The sequence below is a fragment of the Macrotis lagotis genome, chromosome 3 (genome assembly GCF_037893015.1).
Source record: "Macrotis lagotis isolate mMagLag1 chromosome 3, bilby.v1.9.chrom.fasta, whole genome shotgun sequence".
NCBI classification, from domain to species: domain Eukaryota; kingdom Metazoa; phylum Chordata; class Mammalia; order Peramelemorphia; family Peramelidae; genus Macrotis; species Macrotis lagotis.
In genome coordinates, this window is record NC_133660.1 from 281,967,714 (window position 1) to 281,983,472 (window position 15,759).

At 49.4% G+C, this 15,759-nt stretch overlaps 1 long non-coding RNA gene across 1 annotated transcript; it reads right to left on the reverse strand.

Moving 5' to 3' along the window:
• Positions 1–3: 3 nt before the first annotated feature.
• Positions 4–15,416, reverse strand: LOC141518702 (uncharacterized). Its single transcript, XR_012477256.1, has 3 exons — positions 15,281–15,416; positions 8,251–8,332; positions 4–91 (listed from the first exon to the last, which is right to left on the reverse strand). It is a non-coding gene; the product is annotated as an uncharacterized LOC141518702 (long non-coding RNA).
• Between the last annotated feature and the right edge of the window lie 343 nt (positions 15,417–15,759).

Consider the following 15,759-nt stretch of genomic DNA (forward strand, 5'->3'; position numbering starts at 1 on the left):
AGCTTCCACAGGTTCACAGCGGCAACCCCCAGCAAGGCAAGGGCCCCAGTGACGTAGATGCCAATCTCCCAGCCGGGAGGACTCTTAATGACTGGGAAAGAAGCAGGGATTACTGTTAGTCGAGTCTGCAGAACCCACCCAGCAGAAAACATCACTCCCACGGTCTGAGCCCCCACTCTAGTGGGGTACATATCCACACTCATGGGCTGGGGGAGCTCCAGCCTCTGAGCCACATCCACATGGGGCCTCACCCTCCCTCACCAACCTTATTGCTCTCTGGTGCCTTCTTGCAGCTGATGGAACAGTAGAAGGTGAGGATTGGGTGAAGAAAGACAGTCTTGTATTTGCAAGATTTGATGAGGACAAACGTCCCTGTGAATCAGTCCTTCTTATCCCAGTGCTAGCCTGTCAAGAATCTAAAGCCCCAGCAGCCTGGGGACAAGTCAACCAGAGGAGTGTCCTCGCGGCACAGGTTCCACAGAGGTGTTGGGAAAATTATGACCCTAAACATGGCTGTACAGGTGTCCAACAGATGTGTCTGAAAGGCCCCCATAGAAACCTTCTCAGGGTGGTGCAGGGGACAGAGGACTTGCAGTCAAGATGACCTAGGTTTGCAAGGGTAGATTTCAGAGGAAGGCTGGGGAGGGTCTCAGGATCCCGTGACCCCCCCAAATTTCCTGGAGGGACCAGAAGCTCAAGAATATCTCCTGAAGACCCAAAGAGAAGGATTCTGACTCATGAATGGGACCTCTGTAGATACACAGAATGCAAAACTATGTTTTTTTGTATTTTGTATTTTTGTAAAAAACTACTTTGGCTATTCAGTAAGCATTTATGACATGCCTGCTCAGTGACAGGTCCTGTGCCTCATGCTAGTGATACACTGACAGTAGTTAACTATTAACAGGCCCTGCCTTCAGGGAGCTTCCGTTCCAGTGGGGAACCAATATGTCCATACATAAATACATACCCAATAAATTCAAGCTTGTAAAGGAGGGAATGCTCTAGCAACTCCAAGGACTCAGGAAAGTCTTCTTGAAGAAAGGAATGCTTGAGCCAAGACTCCAAAAGTGGGACATGAGGAAGAAGAGCTCTCCAGGCTTGGGGGAAGAGACAAGGCAAAGACACTAAGACGGGAGAAAGCTCACCTTGTATGTGCAGCAGCTAAATCACAGGGTATGGAGTGGAGCATCATGCAAGACAACTAGAAGGATCAAAAGAGCAAGTCGCTTTTGGAGGCAAGAGCCATTGGAGATGACTGAGGAAGAGAGTGATGCCTGCAGACTACTCTTTGGAAAATTTCCTTTGGCAGCTAGGGGAAGAATGTGGAGCAGGGAAAGGGGAGAGGCTTGAGGCAGGGAAGAAGATAGCTGTGAGAGTCCAGGGGAAAGGTGATGAGAGCCTGAACCAAGGTAACAATTATGTTAAGAGACTTGGGTAGAGTAGAGATGTGTTGTGGAATGAGATGAGACCCAAGGTCATCCTTGCTGAAGTGCCCCAACCCAAAGGGTACAGAAACATCTGGCAGAATTGCTTGTGGATAAGCAATTGCTCCCTGCCTGTGTTGAGAGAAACACAACTTCCAAGAGGCTGCTCTGGTCAGATCTCAAATCAGGGAGTGGGTTCAGAGAGGCAGACAAAGTTGATATGAGGTCTCATGGTCATGTCACATTTGATTCATTCAAATTGAGCACATACCATGAGAGTCTGTAGAAGGAACTGAGAAGTGTTAGCTTGAATAAGAGAGCTTGGATCTCCAAGTGTATGAAGGGAGGGCAGTAATAGGATTATTGGAATCAGGGAAGTTGCTAAAAGGCCAAAACAAAAGTCCAAAAATTTAATGGAAGTTGTCTGGGGAAGGAGTGAGCTTCCTTTCATTCAGGGTCATTGAGAAGAGCCTAATGACCCCTATGTAGGGCTGTTGTGGACAGATTGAGAATTGGATTTGAAAATTCCTTTCCATCTCAGAAAAGCTGATTAGGAGAAGGGCTGCAGATATAGCAAAAGATGGCTGCTACCCTCTTGTCAAAAAAAGGAGAGGGTTGTGTTTACAAGCTCCAGGCTGTGGAGGATGACTTGAATCCTAAATGAGATAATCAGTTAATGTCTCAAAAAATAATCAGCAACCACAAAGAGTCCCTGTGGCTTGATCAAGAAAGAAGAGACATGAGAGCTGAATCTCATTCCCTTTGTCAACAGGACTGCAAGGCCATGGAAGATGGTAGTTCTAGAATGTAGATTTAACTAAATGGGAAAACTGAGTCTGAGGAAGAGGTTAGGTGGCTTCTTCAGCTGATTCCAGTAGACAAGTTGGAGATATATGTAAGTTTCCAAACTGGCTGACTAGACCCAAAGAATAGTAGTCATTAATGCATTGAGCTCACCTTGTGTGGACCTCTCTAGTGGAGTGCCCCAGGGCTCTGTGCTTACCCTGGACTATTCGACTGTTTAATGGAATATAGAGTTATAGCATCATAAAACATATATTATTCAACAAAATGTAGAAGCATTGCTAACACTATGGATAGCAAAATCGGTATCCAGAAGTGTCTCAACAGCCCTAAAAGTTGGGCCAAGTCTAAGATGAAGGCAGAATGACATCTCCCTTCAAAAGAATCCCTTCACAAGTTCAAAATGGAGCATGTCTAAGAAGAGCAGAAGATGTGAAATTTTTAACAGTCTGCAAGCTTCTCATGAAACACTTGTGTGATATGGCTGACCAAAAAACAACCTGAGGCTGCATCACACCTACCATTACCTGACCATTGGAAAGGATCCTAAAAACCTTCCTTTTAGAGATGAAGCAACTGAGGCATAGAGGTATGAAGTGAATTGCCCAAGACAAATCACACAGGCCATGAGTCTTAGAGTCAGGATTTGAACTTAGGTCCTGTGACCCCAAGTTCTCCAATCCCAAGGTCAGTGGTGCCCATTTCCACTATATCATGTCACTAAAAACTCATAGATCAGAGTTTTCCTCCACTAAGTCCTACTCCGATGCCTCATCGTGGCGTGGAGGTGACCCTGGGTTCTTGAAGGCTATGCCAGCTGAGCAGAAGCTCTGGCAGGTCCTACCATGCTGGAAAGACTTCAAGTATGGTCCTGGAACAGATCAAGTCTGTGTTCTGAGGACCAGCCTAGCTAAGTGCGGAGAGGCCCATCACCAGTAGTCTGGCCATCAGGTGATGGAATTTTGGCCATAGCAACCTGGAAGCAAAGAAGAATGACCCTCAGTCCTGTGCAGTCCCTTCTTAGTCTTTAGAGACGATGTCCAAATGAGTGGTAAACAAATTAAAAAAAAAGATGGAAAATGCAAGGAAGATCTGCATGTTTTCAACCATCCATAAACTTTAACTTAGGTGTTGGTGCTGTAAACGTGAACTCTGTGTCCAAGTACTAAGAAACCCAAGTTTTCAAACCACCCCTAAACTTTCACCTAGCTGTTGGTGCTGTAAACGTGAGCTATTTGTCTAAGTGCTAAGAACTGTGTTTGTTCAATCATCCATAAACTCAGACTTAGGTGTTGGTGCTGTAAACGTGCGGTCTTTGTCTAGTGATCACCAAGTTGACACATTAATAAGACTGAATCATATCAATCTCAACATTCTTGATGTAAATGCAATGAAAATGGAAGGACAACTCACAGGTACTCCTTGGAGAGGCAGAGAAAGAAGCTGGCAAGTGTGGTTTGAGCAGAGGCCACCAGCAATGTCATTTCATCTACCCAGAGCATACTCAGTCATCTTGTGTTGAAGTGCCCTTCATAAGAATTTGTAGGAAGCCCACCATGAAAACAATTGCCACTGATGTACCAACATCCACTACGGAGGATGAAGAGGTGGAAAAAAAAATTACCCAGAACTCAATAGGCCCCTCCAAATTAAATGACCATAATGTATATGATGCTCATTCACTTAAATGCAAAGGTAGGAATGAGTGAGGACAGTGAAAAATATGTTGGAATATATGAATGAGGAATAAGTAATGAGATGGTCCATATCGAACTTGTGGACTACACAGATGCTTCACCTGTGTACGCTGTGAACTCTTTCTTCAAGAAAAGAATCAGAAGGTGCTGGGCATGGTGAACATCAAGTATTATGACCCAAAATGATTATATTTTAACAGACTGGACACCAATGTGGGAGTCGTTCCTGAATCAGCTGTTTGGATACCATCAACTGCCAACTTGTGTGAGCAAAAGTCAAAATGAGTGCCAGACTAAAAAAAAAGAAGAAAAATTAGAAAAAATATAATACTGACCTAAGCAAACAAGTTATTGAAGACCAAAAAAAAATGGACAGAAGAAAATAATGATTACAATCATTTCATGTAGAAGTTTAACCAATATATTTTACCATAGCAGAAAGACCCAAATATCAGTTAGCCTGAACCAGATGTACCTGAATGAGATATGTGCTGGGGGCAACACAACCATGTGTGTTAGGTGGGGAGGGGCAATTCACAAGGCATCTGAAGGAAGAAATACTCAAAGGCATGGGGGCGGGGAACTTCAGCCTCTATTAGTGCTTTGTGAAAAATGCAACCTGGAAAACATTAATACCTACCAACCAATATGTCTATTTTCCCATCTTTATGTGAGAATAATCCACACATGCATCCAGGGCATCTTTCATTTTAAGGAACATTAATTAGTAAAGAACAGACAGCGTTTTACAATTATCAGTCTACAATGGATCGTTTTTACCATTATTCAATTGACTGAAAGATGCCAAGAATATGAGATCCCATTGTGATTATTTGATTCTTTAAAAGTAAGCATTTGATCTGGTAATTTGATAATTACCTTAACAGCTGTCTTTCAACAAGCTGTCTCCTATCCATATGTCAAAATGATTTAAGATCCCTAAAAAGATATAACAGGACAACCTTGTTTGACTTCTCTGAAATCATTAGCATCTGACAAGGCATGAAACAAGGAGATATGCCTTCAATAAAAGTGTTTGCCACTGTGATGGAGGAGATCCAGCCCAGAGTTCAGGTTGAAGAAAAGTCTTTATTGGAGGTAAGGTGCCCCCAAGTGCTTCTTTTTAATTACGACATTGTACTGCTAGCATCAAACCCTGGATCACTGCAGAGCCTCCTGAATGGGATCTGTGAGAGAGAGTTTGACCTGACCATCTCCAAACCTAGTGGATGAAGAATGCCTATAGTTCAGATTATAGCTTGCAATTAAATAAACTATAGAGCTTATCCATCTATATAAACATATATACATACATACATACATACATATATTTATATATTATATAGATATAGAAATAGATATAATCTTAGATAAATATTACAAATGGATGGTGAGTTTGACCCAGAATTAAATATGAGGAGAGCAGGCTGGATTGTTGTTGGGAAATTGCAAAACTCCCTTAATGACCCCAAACTTCTCCCTGGGACAAAGGCCTATCTTGTTAATGACCAATATTCCACTGGTGTTATTTGGCTGTGAGTCATAGAACTCTACAGCCTCTAAATTAAAAACGAGGACCACTCCGAGGGTCATGGAGAGGTGCATGGTGGTTGTAACCAGACTGCAGCATCAAACCTTTAAGGAGCTTCAAAGAAAAACAGGAAGGAAGGGATGTCATCAGGTAGAATTGTGATCCATAAAGAAAGTGGTCTGGTTACTTGTCAAGAGAAAAGGGATCACCGAGGATCAATGGTGTCCTCATGGTGTCAGGAGAAAATAAGGAAGGTCCCCGGGATGTTGAGTGGACTTAAAGGGATAACATAGTCAAGAGCTACACAGGATGGGGAAATGGGGGATGAATTGCTATCTGCATTGTTGGAGATGTCCAACAATGAAATCACAGATCCCAAAGATGGATTCATGCTTCAAGGTTTACAAAGCGCTTTCCTCACCACCCTGAAAGCTAGCAGGTAACTGCAAAGCTACCATCATTTTAAAATCTTGGAGAATGGGACAGATACTGCAGAACTGGGGAAGAAAAAAAGAAGAGAGTGTGCATCTGAGGCCAATGAACTTGACTGTAATTCACAGGAAAATTCTAAAGACAGCCCTAGTTTCCACCTAGCAAAGAAGATGGTTCCATTGAGAACAAGTTATATCAGGCTCGCTGTATTTCCTTTTCTGACAGGGCTACTAAGCTAGTGGATCAGATGGAGTTGACCTAAATTTTAGCCAAACATTCGATTAAGTATCTCTTACTGCTCTTGTGGAAATGATGGAGAGGTGTGGGGTGAACAGGAGTAGAATCTGAATGGCTGGGAACAGGGAAGTGAATGAATGGTCCCTCGTCTGCCTCTGGTGGAGGCAGCTGGGGATCTGTTCTTGGTCCTGAACTGTCTCCATATCTGGATAAAGACATGCTTATCAAAACCACCCATGACCCAAAGCTAGAAGAGTCCTCATGCTCAGTGGTAGAGAATGAAATCCAAACAAGTCATGGCAGTTCCCAATAGCACTGGACTGAATCAGATAAAATGAAATGTATTGGGGATAAATGTCAAGGTCTTAGGAGTTCAAAAAGTCAATTTCCCTAGGACAAGATGGGAAGAACAGGGGCAAAGTTAGACTGAATATCATAGAATTTCAAATTTGAAGACCCTCAGCCATCCACACTCTGAAACAAATCTTCTTAGTGACACCCCAAACTAGTATCCATCTACCTTTAATGGAAAACCCTTTTTGAGTGAAGACCCCACTAGCTCTTGGAAGCAATCCAGGAAGAAAATGGCAGGGGGAGGGCTTTAGTGATCAGCAAGTTTCATAGGAGTCTTCAAGATGATGTGGTGTCAGCAATTAATCTTGGGCTGCATTAAGAGGGACCTGATCCTAGTCATGCTGTGCTCTGGCTAGGATCAGTTCATGTTGTAGGAACCCTGTCATGGCATCATTTGAAGCATTAGCCTGGTTAGAAGAGAAGACTCAAGGACATCAGGTTTGCTGTCAGATAGAAAGCACTGACCTTAGTCATAATGGCCCCAGCAGACAAAACCAGGAGCAATGCTAGGGAAGAGGGCTAGAGGGCAGGGCAAGCTTTCTGAAACCTAGAGTTTTTTTTTTTTAATGGGTTGATTCGGGAGCAAGTGGGTCCCTGCTGGGGTTCTTTGAATGAAGGATCATGATTTCAAATGAAAATCTCCATAGAGTTTGGACTAGACGATCATTAGGTCTACAAACAAGCATGGTTTGTGCTGAGCACAGGGCTCCAAAGACAAAAATTCCAGAAATCCCTGGCCTCAAAGAGCCCACATCTTCCTAGGTCTCCTCTGAGGTGCCTCCCCTAGCTAGCTGGTGACCTGGAGGAGACTGTATCACCTCTCTGGGTCCCAGTTTTCCCATCTAGAAGATAAGGGTAAACATCCTTACCCTGCCCCACTTAGGGAGCTGCTGTAAAGAAAGCCAAGCATCTACAGCTATGGAGATGTGACTGCTTCTTGGCTTAGGATGGGTCAAACACCCCAACCCCCTCTTACTTCTCTAACCCTATCCAAGCAGGTGAGGCTCAGTGGGCAAACAGCATCCCTCGTTGTCTCCAGTGCCCCTAAGGCCAAGGGGCAGAAGGTCCCAGCCAAGGACGGTCCTCAGCAGTCAATGGGGAGGACTGCTCCCACACCTGCATTGTCATCCTGCCCCCCTCCTTTTCTCCCCCAGTTCTGCTCCTGAGTGTAGGTGGGAGGAAGTGGTGGGCTGCAGGAGGACCAATCAGGAAACTCCCTGGTTTGGATCTGGGGATGATTCAGCTGCCATCCCAACACCTTCCTCAACCAAGGAGTGAGGGAGGGGGAGTACTGAGGGGGATGGCATAGACCCCACCCCTCCCCAGGCCAACTGTGTGTGAGTAGGGCCTCAGAGTCTTGGTTTTGTAGGTGGGCTAGGGACAAAGAGAATCTCCTGGGGGAGGTGGGGCTGATCAGGAAAATTCTGAATGGGAACCTCCCAGGGCAAAAAATAACTTGAGTGAATCAGAAAAATTGCCTAAGTAGAACAGAACCCTGGGCCGAGTGCAGAGGCCTTGCTGCTGCAAGGCTCTGCCCTGTGGATGCCTCCTCCCGTTGGGCCTGCAGCCAGCTCATCTCCCCCAGACAGGTGTGAGGATCGAGTCAGTGCATTTCATCAAACCTTTATTGAGGGAGAGACAGAGCTAAGAAGGATACCATCCCTGCCCTCCCAGAGCTTCCACTCTAACCACATGGAAGAGTGTGACTGGGCTCTGGGCAGCCTTGAGTGCTGAGCGCATGTGGAGTGTTCTTAATGGTCTAACTCACCGGCACGTGTGGAGTGTTCTTAATGGTCTAACTCACCGCTAAGATGGTATTCAGTTACGTCCACAGCCATGTCCCCCGAGATCTGGAAAGGAAACCCAGAGGTAGAGTGGGTCAGTGAGGGCAGGGAACCGAGCTTTGCCAGCCCTTGCTTCTGAGAGGTGATTGCCGGAGAGCTGCCAAACCTACCTGTGAGATATATCACAGTTCCTTGAGCCCCTCCCCACCTGCCCCCAAAGTGTCACAAAAACATCTTACAGGGAGTGTCCAGCCACCTGATTCCTCCCACCCACCCTGGGCATGCTCTTTGTACCCTCTTCCATGGCCAGCCTGGCTCCACCCTTCATTGGGCACTCTTTCCACATAGACCTTCCACAGCAAACATCTGAAGACTCAACCCCCATTGATTATGTGAACTCCCGCTACAATCAGAAATGTGCTAGGCTCTGGGGGGAGAGGCAGGCTTGCAAAAGTCAGGTCCCATCTGCATGACACACCCCTTCTAGAAGAGGGACATGAAAAGTAACTCAAAGACAGTGACGCAGGAGAAGGACATTAGAGAAGAATCGCTCCAGTTCTAGGCTCAAGCCTTGGCTCCTAACCAGACTCAGCTGGGCCTCTGGGAGGATACCTTAAGGGAGAAACCCCTGCCCTCCCCCCCTTCCCCCCCAGTCCCTTGTCCCCATCCTTGGGCAGTGGCAGGCACTAAAAGGGAGACCCAGAACTGGGCTCAGTCCAGGAAGTCGAGACCCTGAACACTCCAAGGTAACCCCGCTTCCGAGCCTGGAGGCCAGAGGCCTGGATTTGAGTCTCACTGTGTGACCTCCGGCAGATTCCTGACAGTCTCTGAGCATGTTTTCTCTCTAGGAGGGGAACATCTTACTTGTACATCCCTCTCATAGGAGGAAAAGCGTTTTGGAAACTACGAAGCTATATTAATGTGCCTTATAACTGTTGTTAGTCGTCGTCGTCGTCGTCGTCATCGTCATCATAGCATTGTTTTGTCTGTTTAAATAGAGAAGGATTTTCGGTGGCGCTTGGCCGCTACCAGGGCCCTAAGCAAAACGGCAAAGTAAGAGTCTTCTCTTTCCTTTTTGTTCTGTTCATTTATTGTTTTCTTCTACCCTTAGAACTCATTACCCAAATAAGCATCCCAGAAAAGCAAGCACCATAAAAAGAATTAGGCAGAAACATGGAAGCACCAATCACGCATTTGTTTTCAAAATGTGTATGTTAACCTAAAAAAGAAAAAATAATAAAAAAAAATTATCCAGCCTGCAATCCGGCCTTCTCTTGGTCTGTTTTTTTTTTTCAGAAGTTGGTCCAGAGAGCATTGCTGAACTACCCACCACAGGCCGGGCACAGTCCTAAGCCCTGAGGGGCTCACATACTATGAAGAGATAGAGCATGTGTCCAAATAGGTCATTTGTGGAGGAAGAAAGGACTACCTGTCCTATAGGAGGTGTCCCCTGAGCCGAGCCTTCTCAGTAAGGAAGGGTGTCCATTCCAAGGTGGGTGATGGCTGGAGGCCAGTTCCTACCTCAGTATGAGTGCAAAGGCACAGTGAGTCCTCAGTCTCTCCTCCTCCTCAGTCACAGTATTAGAGCATGAAATTGGGGGCAGAGAATATCAATCCTGAATATCAATCCTGGATCTGTTCCTTAATAGCTTTGGAAAGTCCTTCCTCTTCCCACCCCCACCTCCAGGCATCTATAAAATGAAGGAGCCAGACAAGAACAAGAGTTCCCAACTCTTTCCAAGATAAAAATCCTCATCTAAGATTTTTAAAAAATGCCACCAATCCACACCTTACTTATATCTCTGCTCTTAGAATCCTTTCAAAGAGTGTGGGATGATAGAACCCTTCTCTAGGACCATCAAGACTTTTTAGTGTGTGTGTATGTGTGTGTGTGTGTGTATTTTGCATACAGTTTGAGAAAGTTGGCTAAAAGTTGGCCATTCTATAGAAGGCACGCTTGGGGGTTTGGGTTCGCACCTAAATCTCTGGATCAAAAATCCTATCAAAGTATGGATTGGGATCCTGTGATCTTGATCAGCTGATGTAATTGGTAGACTGAACTAGTTCAGACTAAGGTGTGAATCGAAAGGCTTCATCCTCCTAGGGAGAATTGCATTTGAAAGAAGAACCTGAAGATCCAAATGGATATCTTATTGGGAGATTATAGTGGAGGATGGGGGTCAGAGGATTTGTGCTCTTAACCAGTGCTCCTTACCCCAAGAATTTGTTATTTCAAATAAATATTTCTTAGGATTGGACACCGCTACCACCTCCCCCCCATGAAGCTGAGAGTGTGGAGCAGCATCCTGAGAAGGTGGCAAGTCTCTAAACCTGGCTTGGATGAAAGAGAGTGCACCATCTCCCTGCTTCCACAATCCTGTCCACCCTATACCTGTATCCATTTAACCTTCACCTGCAGGCTCAATCTAGGTGTGACCTCAGGGACTTGACTTTGGGGAACCTGTTTCCTCAGTTGTACAATAGAGTCAGTGATACCTTTGAGGGAAGGTCTTGAGAATGGCTCAGTAACCTAGGGCAAGTAGATATCATCAGACAGTTATTGTTTAGGCCAACCTCATCATTTTGCAGATGAGGAAACTGAGGTACCAAAAAAGTGAAAGTTCTGTCTGTGAATGGGACCTGAACCCAGAACCTGTGAGTACAAATTCGATGGTCTTCCCACCACGTTGGGTGACCTCTACAAATCCAAAGCGTCATTTTTATCCTGATTTAGTCCCAGGACAGCTTTCACAAATACCAGAGCTCTAGATCCGGGGTCTTTGGGCTCCTCGGGTGTGAGGAGATTCCCAATTGTGGCTCATGAATGACAACCTGTTCCCTCTTAGCATCCTGTCCTTTGGGGGGCAGAAATAAGATCAGAGAAGACCCTCAGATCACTGGGAAGGGGGACTCCCTGGAGGGCAGATCCCATTTGGCAGATGAATAAACAGAATCAGAGAGGCCAAGCCTCAGGTTGAGCCAGAAGAAGAAATACTCCACTACAGGACTTTTCCCTCCCCTTAACTGTCTCCCAGAGAAGTTTGACTGAGCAGGAGGGGAGAGGGAGAACAAGCATTATCCAGGCCAAGATAGTCCAAGGACCCATTGGGCATTTTGAGGGGCCTGGCCTAGGGGAGAAGGGATCAGAGCAGGTCCAACAGTAGGCAGTGGGGGTCAGGTGGAGGTATCCCCCTACCTTGCCTAGGCTCCCCCCCTCTGTTGTACTGCTGGCCTAAACATTCCCCAACTCCCTCCTGCTGGTCATTTCTTTTAGCTTCTCATAGCAATGACTTCAGCATTCGGCCTCCCCTCTGGTGTCCTGGAGCCCTGCCAGGGTGGGTAGCTCTGCTCCTGGCCTCTAGGCAAAGTGCTGCTTCTCTTTCCTTTCTCTGGCACAGAATATTGGCCCCCACAATGATCTCTCCTAGACCAGGAGACCTTCAACATCCTCCATCCTCCACCCAATCTTAGAGCAGCTCAATTCTATGCTGAAAACTTCCCGAGAGGAGAGAGACACAGTCCCCACTCTCAAGTGGCTTCTAGTCCAGCCGGGAGGCAGAGGATTTGAATTCTAATCCTGGTAGAGCCCTTTCCCAGCTTATGCTGTAAGGTTGGGCCTTCTTGCTCTCTCAGGCCTCATGTGCAGGTCATTCAGCTGCAGGCTGATGGCTCTAAGCCTTGTCCCCAGGAGACCTAACCTCTCCTTCTCCCCTCTCCCCACCCCCCCTCCCAAACTTACCCGTCCAGTGGCCCAGGCTCCATCATCTTTCCAGGGACAGCAAGTCAGTCTGATGGATGAATCTATGTTATTTCAATAGCTAGGGGATTCATGTGTCTCCTCTCTACAGGTGATTCCATATATATCTTTAACAGAGGCCTTCTGGAAACAATGCCTCCCCCAAAGGGAAGGAGGTTAAGCCAGACTGAGGGAGGGGCACATTTAGGTGCAGAGGTGTGACTGACCATGCACATGAGTGAGTTTGTATGAGGCAGATAGTGCAAGTATTCCATTTTACAGAAGAGGAAACTGAGACTCAGGAGAGAGGAGTGACCTACCCAGTGTCACACAGCTTTGGCTTACATGTCTTCCTCACATCAGCCTCCCTTTGCATTTTGACTTGGGTTCTTTCTAGGCTCCTTCCACTAAGGGGACTTCTTCAGTTTGGTTCAGCTCATTTTAGGGAATAAGAGCCCCTTTGCCTAATGGGAAGAGCCAACCCACAGCCCACACTGAGGAACAGAACCCTGCCCTCCCAAGACTGGAAAAAGGTGGATACTGCCACCCCCGCCCATCCCCACGCTGGGATCTTCTTCCCCTGAGAAGAGTCCTGATTCCTGTCATTAACATTCGTATGGAGAATTCTAGAAGGGCCCTTAGAATAGAACACAGTGAATGTCCAGATGGGAAGGGACTTAACATCTAATCCAACCCTTGAATCATACAGCTGAGGAAACTGAGGCCAAATGAAAGAAATGACTGGTTAATGGTTACACAATAGAACCTGGACTCTCTCCCATGGGACCCATCCATTCTGCCAGCCAGCTCCAGCATGAGGGTCCCCTCTGGGGATCTAGCCCAGCTTCTCCCACTCCCAGGGCATCCCTGGCCCAGGCCCAGATGGCTTGGGATGCTGCCTCTGCTGCAGAGAGTCATTCATCAGCTGCTAGCCCATCTCATTCTGCTTCACTAGCTCACACCCCATTGACATTTCCCTCCCTCTTCAGCTCTGCAGGTGAGCTCAGGGAAGGCCTGCTCCAGAAAGCACCAAGAGGAGAGGTGCCCACACATGCCGGGAGGCCCCCCTGCACTGCTTTAAGGCCCCCAATGGGTTTGGGGATTTGTGGGGGAGGGAAAGCTTTCCTGAGACTTTCCTTTGGCATCTGGCCAAGGATGACAGAGGTTCAATGAGAGGGGGCTGGATGGGAACATCCTGCTCATTCTCATTATGCCAGAAGATGAAAACAGTTCACCTGAGTGCCAGTCCTGGGTGGGCCTCTGACAAGCTGGGTGACATGAGAAAACCTCCTTTACCACCCTGGGTTTCAGGTTCCCAGAAGATGCTGGTCTTAAAGAGCCCTCAAGCAACATTTTAAAGACAATATGGTAATAGTCCGAGTCAGAGGGTCCTGTCTAGGCTTAAATCCTGGACCAGACATTGAATTGTGTCTGCCTCATAATCTCTTGGGACCTCAGTTTCCCCCTTTGTAAAATGGAGATGGCAGGACTTACACTACGATTCCATAGAAAAGCAGAGTAATACAGTGAGCAGAGCACTGCACTTAGGGCTAAGAAGACCTGCATTAATCTTCCCCCTCTGCTTCCTAGCTGTGGGACCCCAGACAAGTGTCTTCATCTCTCTGTGCCTCAGTTTCCCCCATATAAAAATGAAAGGGTTGGGCTCAGTGGCCTCTCAGGTGCCTTCTAGTTCCAAATCTATAATTCTGGCTGCTGAAAGGAACAAGTTTGAGCTAAATGGGCCTCATCTAAGCCAGCCCTGTCCCTGAAGACCCATCTTTCCAGGGGCTCCAACAGATGGGATGCTGAACATCCTTCTTGTGGCTCCGAAAGCATCTGTCGGGCCCCTTCTAGCACCCCCACTCCAGCGGCGGGGCCGAGAGGCAAGAACCCCCTGGGGCTCCAGAGCACCCCTAGATGCCAGGCCTTCTCAGAAAACGGGCTCTATCTTCAGGGGAACTGAGGCTACAGTGGAATTCTGGGAAGGGCCAGGCATCTCCAACTCCAAAGGCTCCAGAAGGGGCTGGTGATGGAGGGAGAGGGTTGCAGAGAACGGCTGGCAAGAGTCCTGAGCCCTCTCAGCACTCCCTGAGAGGGTCACAGGTGGCCAGGGCTCCTCACATCTGGCCCTCCTCACAGCGGCCAGCCTCTGCTCCATAACCCTATAATTTCTCAACAACCCATCCAGAGGCTAGAACCTGAAAGAGGCGGGGTTGTCAGGGAAGGACCTAGAAGCCAGCAAACTGAGGGGGGGGGGGGGCAACCAAAGCCTCTCTCAAATCCATGGCAGAGAGTGTGGCTGAATCCCAATGAGGCATTCTCTTTGGCAGACCCATCCCCATAGCTACAGATTCCTACCAATGGCACCTTGGTAGCTACTGGCCCCGCCCCCGGCCTCGGAATAGGCTGAGCTGCCCCTCACACCCCTTCCTTCAATCTGGCTCATCCCTGGCGCTTAGAGAGAACCGCCCCCCTTTTATTTTACAGATGGGGAGACTGAGGCGAAGAGGGGAAGGGATCTCGCTGAGATCACGTGGATAATGAGTGGCAGAAAGGCTCGGACCCCAGTTTCTCTGCCTGCAGACCCCATGCCTCCCGCTACACTACAGCCCGCTGCCCCTCCCCCTCCCGTAGCCTGGCTGGAGGGCATGATGGCATGGGGGGGGGGGGAAGCATGCAGTGGCCCGGGGAGGTCGGTGCTGCTCGTTCGGCAGGCGGGGGGCCTCGGCCGGAGGAGGGGTCGCCCGGGGGGGGGGGGGGGGATGAGGGACGAGATGAGACACGCCACTCACCGAACCGCAGGAGCGCGCTGCTCCTCCGAGGCGAGTCCGGGGCTGCTGGCTGGGGACACCCAGAGACCCCCCCTGCCCCCCGGCTCGGGCCCTCTCTCGATGCCTGGCCTGCCACTGCCCGAGCCCCTCCCTGCGGGGCCCCCGGAGGCAGCTCAGCCCCGGCCCCGGCCCTGGTCCTGACCCCGGTCCGGCCGCTGCCCAGGTCCCTTCCCTCCTGGGCCCCGGCCCCGGCCCCCGGCCCCGGCCCTGGTCCTGCCCGAGTCCCCTCCCTCCCGGGCTCCGGGAGCCGGTTCAGCCCCGGCCCCGGCCCCGGTCCTGCCACTGCCCGAGGCCCTTCCCTCCTGGGCCCCCGGAGGCAGCTCAGCCCCGGCCCCGGCCCTGGTCCTGACCCCGGTCCTGCCACTGCCCAGGTCCCGTCCCTCCTGGGCCCCGGCCCCGGCCCCGGCCCCGGCGGCCCCACAGAGGCTGCGCCGCGGGCGGACTCACCGGGCGGCAGGCAAGTCTGGCGGCGGCGGGCGCGGCGAGCCGGCCTCGCGGGCAGCCTGGCAGACGAATGCGCCGCAGTCAGGGACGCTGCCCAAAAGAGCTGGCGGGGAGGGGGCAGCGGGCGCGCGCGCGCGGGCCCGCGCCTCCGCGGCCCCGCCTCCAGCCCGGCTCCGCAGGCCCCCGGAGGAGCTCGGAGCGCCCGGGCGGGACCCCACGCGGGACCCCACGCGGGACGCGTCCTCACCCCCCCCCCGGCCAAGTCTCGGGCCAGCGCTCCCCGCAGAACCAGCCTGGTCTGCGGGATTTAGGAAGTCTCCCCCTTCCCGGGGCTGCAGCTCATTTCAGGCCTGGGGAGGGCAGGGTCCTGTCCTCCAGTGCCAGGTCTGGGAGGGCTCTGCCCAGGAGGCAAAGGGGGGGCAGGCCCTAACCCCCCCCCCCCCAATAGGAATAATAAAAACTGATGGGCTTGAGATAGGATC